This window comes from Ambystoma mexicanum, chromosome 8 (assembly GCF_040938575.1).
Source record: "Ambystoma mexicanum isolate Mex_15411 chromosome 8, UKY_AmexF1_1, whole genome shotgun sequence".
In the NCBI taxonomy this organism is placed as follows: Eukaryota; Metazoa; Chordata; class Amphibia; order Caudata; family Ambystomatidae; genus Ambystoma; species Ambystoma mexicanum.
The window spans coordinates 187898977-187905096 of NC_090929.1; the positions used below are offsets into that span (position 1 = coordinate 187898977).

Genomic DNA, 6120 nt, shown 5'->3' on the forward strand with positions numbered 1-6120 from the left:
AGCCCAGATGTGGGTCCCGTGCCTGCCAGGCCTAGAGGCCCAAGGGATGTGACTAAGCAGTTTGGGCTGGGCTGCCCCTTTTGGGGTGGGACCAAGCCAGATTTGCATATGGTCTTTCCCCTTTTCTAATGGCTTGGCAGGTGGAAATCAATGGTCTGGAGGGTTGCCCAGAGCACTGCAAGAGATTCAGATTGATTCTAAACCTTCCAGCCACCACCTCTTTTGTTTTGCTTCATCATGAGTGAAGTGCCAGGAAAACGTTAAATATCTTGTAAGAGGAATGTGTGGGCCTGAAATGATTCGTCAGGGTACTGTGTCCATCAGAAAAGATGTGTCAGAAGAATTTTTTATCATAAATAATGTGCAGGAGGAATGTGTGCATCAGAAATAATGTGTAAGAGGAATATGTAAATCAGAGGTGATGTGTCAGAGGAATGTGTCCATCATAAGTGAAGTGTCAGGGGAACATTTGCATCAGAAATTATGTTTTACAGGCATATGTGCACAAGAAATGCTGTGCTGAAGAATATGTCCATCAGAAATGATGTGTGAGAAGATTATGTAAATCGAAGGTGATTTGTCAGAGGAATGTGTCCATCAGAAATGAAGTGTCTGGGGAACATTTCGATTAGAAATTATGTGTCAGAGGAATGTGTCCATCTGAAATATTGTGCAACAGGAATGTGTGGACCAGAAAAAACGTATCAGAGGATTGTGTCCATCAGAAATTATGTGCAGGGAGAATGTGCCCATTAGAAATTATGCATCAGAAGAATGTGTCCATGAAAGATCTTGGGCCTCATTACGTCTGCTGCGGTAAGGCAACAACAGCGCTGGTAGTGCTACCGGCGCCGTTGTTGCCTTACCACAACAGACGTTGCGGTAGTGCTACCGGCGCCGTTGTTGCCATGCCGCAACATTACGAGTTTGCTCGCGGGTGCCGCTCTGGACGCCTGGTCAGACCAGGTTTGCAGAGCGGCACCCGCAAGCAGACCAGGATGGTAGCAACGGTACCGTTATTAACGGTACCGCTGCTACCATCCTCCCCATTCCCATTGAGCCCTATGGGGTCTCAAATGGGAATGGGGACGTACCGGCTCCGGGTCCCGTGAAAGGGAATTACTGGGCCCTCCAAGGTCGGAATGGCCCAGTAAGTCCCCTTTTGCGGGACCCGAAGACAGACCCGAGTTTGGGGGTAGCCATGCCCTTATTGAGGGCGTGGCTACCTCCAAACCCGTAATGAGGCCCAATGTATCAGAGGAACATTGCCATCAGTAATTATGCATTATTAAAATGAGTCCATGAAGGATTATGTGCAAGAGGAATGTATCCATCAGACATGATGTGACAGGGCAATGTGTGCATCAGAAATCACGTGCCACAGACATGTGTCCAGCAGAAATTGTGTGTCAGAAAATTGTGTTCACCACAAATTGTGTCAAAAGACTGTGTCCATCAGAAATAATCTGTAGCGGGACGTGTTCGAGAAATGTCTCCACAACCAATTTGAAATATTTTTACCCAATCCGAAAAGGAGGCTCAAGTCACCTCCTCCTAATAACCAATGTGAGATATGCAACACATATATAATAGTCTTTCATTCCTTTCTCGTCCTATTCTGGAACTGCACCCTGTCCACTGACAGCCACCAAAAAATACACAACCAGGAGAGCAATTTAAGCTGAAAGGAACCCCTCAGAAGGACACCCGCACCACCTCATTCTTTTAAAGGACCATTTTCTATCCATTAGATGACCACTGCAGAAAAAGCAAACACAAGGGTGGTTTGGCGAGGTAATACTTCCATGTTCCTTAGTAGATTCCAATCCCCCTCACAAAAGTGAGCGGGGGGGTGGGGGAGTGGCTATTCTGCGCTGAGACTGGAGCTTCCAATTATGCAAGTGTAAAGCCCTTACAAAACATTTAACACAGCATGCTCAATACATTATGGTAACACGTCTTGCTAGTCGAGTCCCTAGACTAGTGTGCTGCTTTGAGAATGTGTTCCAACCTATTCCCCAGAGCAGCAGAGTTTGACACCATAGTCCCCCTCGGGGAAGGATTTCTGCCTCCATCATGACCAGATGAACCCACCTAGCTTGAGTGGAAGAAGAGACTGATCGATGGGGCTTACAGAAGGAGATAAGCAGCCCAGAGGTAGCGGGAGGTTTGATGCTAAAAGTTATGAAAGTGTCCTATTCTCCAGAAACGTAGGAGAGGAAACTGATGTAGACATGTTGTTCTATGGGTAACAGAAAATGTTACCTCCTGTGCTGAAAACACATTATTATCTACATACAAAACTATGATATCTGATATTCTCTTTATGGAAATCAGTCATAACAACATTGTCAACTTGGCAAACATTTTGCTGAAAAGTAAGATATTTATTGTCCGGCCATGACTGAAACAGATTGAATAACACATTGGCATCCCATAAAACAGAGTACTTAGCCTTACGAATTATTTTCATACAAATAGGTCTGAGGGCTTTCAGGGATTAGGAAGCATTTCCCCACAGGTTCCACTTTTATTATCACATAACCATCTGAGTTAAATCCATCAATCGTTCTGTAGGCTTCCGATCCTTTGAATAGGTACCCTAATATTCGACACAACTAGGAAATGAACGCCTTCTACTGCAGGTGTGGGATCCTTATGCCCACTAGTAGCCATTGCTTCGATGCCACAGAATAACCCGATTTAGAGGCGCTGGCCCAAGAATCCTTGATGACTTGGGAAACATCCTTTGCAAGCACGGGAATCCTCCAAACTGCAAGAGAAAACGGTCTTTGAAGTACAAGATTGGGGCTGACCCCACCACCCCCCGCCCAAGGATCTCTGAGAAGATATGGAAGGGAAGGGGAAAACTGCTAGAAGAGTGGACTGCACCGCTTCTGACCTTGTTAAAACATCTTCTTGATGTTAGTCTGGGCTTTGTCCAGGGCTGTTAATGTATGAACATAATCTGAAAGGTGTTTAATGAACCTTTCCACAGGTTACCCTAGGCTTTGGGGCCCACTTCTGTGTCTGCCTTCTCCATTGGCTTAGCATCCGATCTACTGAAAACTGCCTTCCTGTGCTCTACAGATATTGCCAAACTGACATTACAGAGCCAGAAAACCTTTCTTTGTACTCAAACTGTCAGTACTGGAATATCTACAAATGATTTGCTCACTGCGCAGGGTTCCAACATTTTTTAAATCTGTGTTAATGGATAAAGAATATCAAGGAGTTTGCCCAGACAGGATTTTACGGTTAATCTATCCCCACCTTGTGGTGTTTTTCTGTCTTAGTAAGGAAAGAGGGCATTGGCTGGTCAATATCTGGAGAATGAAACACCTTTCTCTGGTAGAATGGGTTGGAAGCACTTGGAGCAGAGATTATTCCACTTTTGCTTCTCTCGGGGTTCCCTTACCCAGAGATGTAAGGAAGAAGCAAACACCTCTGAAGGATGTCATTCTGATAACCGTGGATGCTTCTTTAAAGACGAATCAAAAAAGGTTTCTAATGTAGAAGACTGGCTGCTGGAATTGTAGATTTTGTCTAAATATGAAAAGATTTTGTTGGTAGACAAGGACAGGGAAGATGATTATCTCTCGTTATGGGGCTCCTTTAATGCATTATATGGCTGATCAACTAGTATGGTGGAGGAAGGGAGGGTTAGGCGTGAGAGGAATGTTTTTTTTCTCTTTCCTCCTATTGTTTTGTGTGATGTATTGTATGTCTATGTTTGGGTTATCATGTTTCTTTTCTTGTACTATTCACATAGGATGATAACATGCTGATATTTTAAGTTGTGGGTATAAGTGAGTTTGGAATTTAGTTAAAGGATGTTGTTGTTTAGATATTATAGGATGTTATTGATTGTAATAGTTTCTTGTTTGTTATATTACTGGAACCTGTGTGATGAATATGTATTTTAATGAGAACTCAAGATATTAATTTTAAAAAAAGGTTCACCCAGATCATCACAAATAGTGTGTCCTGCCTATCCACTACTATTATGCATTTCAGGCAGTCTATTTCTCCACCTAGGGGGATGCGGGGGTCAAGCACGTCCGACTCTGACTGACTCTCTCTCTCTCTCTCTCTCTCTCCTGACTCACAGGAATAGAGAACACCTGTGGTGACCTTAGTGGCATGTTTACATAAGGGAAACCCTTTTGGTTGATACACTGGGTTACAACAAATATTTTTCTAAATAGTGTGCCCAACAATTCTTTACACCATTTCTTTCAATTACATTTTCAATTAACTTCAATTAATGAAAATAAAGTTCATGGAACTCAATAATATCAACCAATTTTTCAATGTATTGGTAAATGGTTTTCCTTTTTTCACTCAAGGTTTTCTTTTCATTCTTTTCTGGCATTCAGAAGCCTTGCGACATGTAGTTTCATGATTTCTAATTTAAACTTTGCGGATGATTCACATTTTTAGAAAAAGATTATTTAGAAAACACAAACATTAACTGATTCAATACAAAATATCATAAAAACATCAATATGGACAAAACAGAGGGTACATTCCTCATATATCACCTTGTGTTGTGGGTTTCTCTTAACACCCAAGTGTCAATATGCAAATCTTTCATTTAACAGGGTCTACATCTCAAAAAATATTGATTACATTTCTCCTATGATGAAAAAAAAGCATGCAGTGGGATCCTGGCAACACCATCTGCTAGCTTGATGTTTCGACGGTGCTGCAATTTGTTCGCCTTCCTCAGTACGTTTTATTATCAATTGACCCCGAAAGACGACATATAAATATGTATCAGCTATACATTTCTGCTAGAACTCTATGTACAGTCTTCTCTGGAGTTCCAATCTACATCTAAATACGAATATGTCAAGCTACTTGCCTCGCATCTCGCTTAGCATCTCCTGTTTCCTTCCTGGATAAATGTTGTATGCTCTCTGCATCTGATTTCTATGTCACTACCATACACTGCAAAGCAAAGAAACCAAGGAGGTGTTGTAAGCCACTATGAAGATACTACCATCATCCTTCATACTAGTTGAGGTACATTTTTTTTTTTTATATAAACTGCCTCTAGACATGCTTACCCCATAGTCTTTGGTTATGTGGTTTTGTACTGCAGCAGCTTTTTCAATGCAAGGGTTCATTTCACCTTCGTCCCATTCTCCTTTGTCAAATGCGTATAACTCTTGGTACATCCCAGTTCAATCGTGTTAGGGCCTGTAAAACATGTATATATATGTATTGGTATCTGCTTCTGCAAAAACCGTTTGTGTCTGTAGTAAATATTGTGCAGTATACTGAGTGTCCCACTGAGCAAGAAATTAACTGAATAAATAAATCAATAGAATGTGTCTCCCCACAGCGGTCCCTGGAAACAGTGAACCCTACACGGGAGCACTGCAGTAACTGACTGTAAAAGGATTAGGCTTGCCATCGGTGGCCCAATGTTTTACTTAATTTGGACCCCTATGTTGTAAGTGATGCACCAATCTGATCCCCTTTGGGGTATAGAGCAATGACTGTATTTCCTTTAGCCGTTATTTGCTCTGGTAACTTAGTATAGTGCGGATCTCTGCCGTACATGCGTACGTGCGAAACATGCCGAGGGACAACACAATGTATCGTTTATAGCTAGTATGCAGTCTGGCGAGTCATGCCCTAAAGTTCAGGATCCTTGGAGCGCTTGGTTAACGAAGCCGAGAGAACTTACTGCTGGCGTGTTGCACACAGTGTCTCTCGCTTCTACAGTGAGGGCCGATGCGTTGCTAAGGGGAACCGGACGTTACCATGCACGTCTTTACGTAGGAGACGCACGCTCCATTGCCATGGTGATGGAGCATACACAGTTTGCGTGCCTGGACTTGCTCTAATGAAGAATATGTGAATCTTGTAAACTCACTATTATCTGGCAATCACAGCACTGATTTCTGTAGGTATGTAACTAGTCGTGACGTTAAACCATCATATATAGTGGCATATCCAAAAAGTCCGATAGTTAAGCAATAAGTATGATTGAAATTTAATAGCAATGCAGCACTTATGACCCTGGGTGCCCAGTTCGGTATAGCACGTCATGAACGATATTGTAGGTTCTGTGGCACAGAGGAACTTGAAAGTATTGAACACTTATTA

General features: G+C 42.5%; 1 long non-coding RNA gene across 1 annotated transcript; it reads right to left on the bottom strand.

The window, feature by feature from the left end:
- Positions 1-4867: 4867 nt before the first annotated feature.
- Positions 4868-5754, bottom strand: LOC138473566 (uncharacterized). The gene is made up of 3 exons (XR_011268783.1): positions 5699-5754; positions 5073-5205; positions 4868-4953 (listed from the first exon to the last, which is right to left on the bottom strand). It is a non-coding gene; the product is annotated as an uncharacterized lncRNA (long non-coding RNA).
- Between the last annotated feature and the right edge of the window lie 366 nt (positions 5755-6120).